Source organism: Salvelinus fontinalis, chromosome 7 (assembly GCF_029448725.1).
Source record: "Salvelinus fontinalis isolate EN_2023a chromosome 7, ASM2944872v1, whole genome shotgun sequence".
NCBI lineage: Eukaryota > Metazoa > Chordata > Actinopteri > Salmoniformes > Salmonidae > Salvelinus > Salvelinus fontinalis.
Window position 1 is genome coordinate 14,475,713 of NC_074671.1, and position 1,073 is coordinate 14,476,785.

A 1,073-nucleotide genomic window follows, 5' to 3' on the forward strand; every position below is an offset into this window, starting at 1 on the left:
TAAGAGTTCTATCCCTCAGCTAACAGTTCTATCCCTCAGCTAACAGTTCTATCCCTCAGCTAACAGTTCTAACCCTCAGCTAACAGTTCTAACCCTCAGCTAACAGTTCTAACCCTCAGCTAACAGTTCTAACCCTCAGCTAACAGTTCTAACCCTCAGCTAACAGTTCTAACCCTCAGCTAACAGTTATAACCCTCAGCTAACAGTTATAACACTCAGCTAACAGTTCTAACCCTCAGTTAACAGTTCTATCCCTCAGCTAACAGTTCTAAACTACATCGAACAGTTCTATCCCTCAGCTAACAGTTCTATCCCTCAGCTAACAATTCTAACCCTCATCTAACAGTTCTAACCCTCAGCTAACAGTTCTAACCCTCAGCAAACAGTTCTAACCCTCAGCTAACAGTTCTAACCCTCAGCTAACAGTTCCAACTCTCAGTTAACGGTTCTATCCCACAGCTAAGAGTTCTATCATTCAGCTAACAGTTCTATCATTCAGCTAACAGTTCTATCATTCAGCTAACAGTTCTATCCCTCAGCTAACAGTTCTATCCCTCAGCTAACAGTTCTATCCCTCAGCTAACAGTTCTAACCCTCAGCTAACAGTTCTAACCCTCAGCTAACAGTTCTAACCCTCAGCTAACAGTTCTATCCCTCAGCTAACAGTTCTATCCCTCAGCTAAAAGTTCTAACCCTCAGCTAACAGTTCTAACCCTCAGCTAACAGTTCTAACCCTCAGCTAACAGTTCTAACCCTCAGTTAACAGTTCTATCCCTCAGCTAACAGTTCTAAACTTCAGCTAAGAGTTCTATCCCTCAGCTAACAGTTCTATCCCTCAGCTAACAGTTCTGTCCCTCAGCTAACAGTTCTATCCCTCAGCTAACAGTTCTAACCCTCAGCTAACAGTTCTAACCCTCAGCTAACAGTTCTAACCCTCAGCTAACAGTTCTAACCCTCAGCTAACAGTTCTAACCCTCAGCTAACAGTTCTAACCCTCAGCTAACAGTTATAACCCTCAGCTAACAGTTATAACACTCAGCTAACAGTTCTAACCCTCAGTTAACAGTTCTATC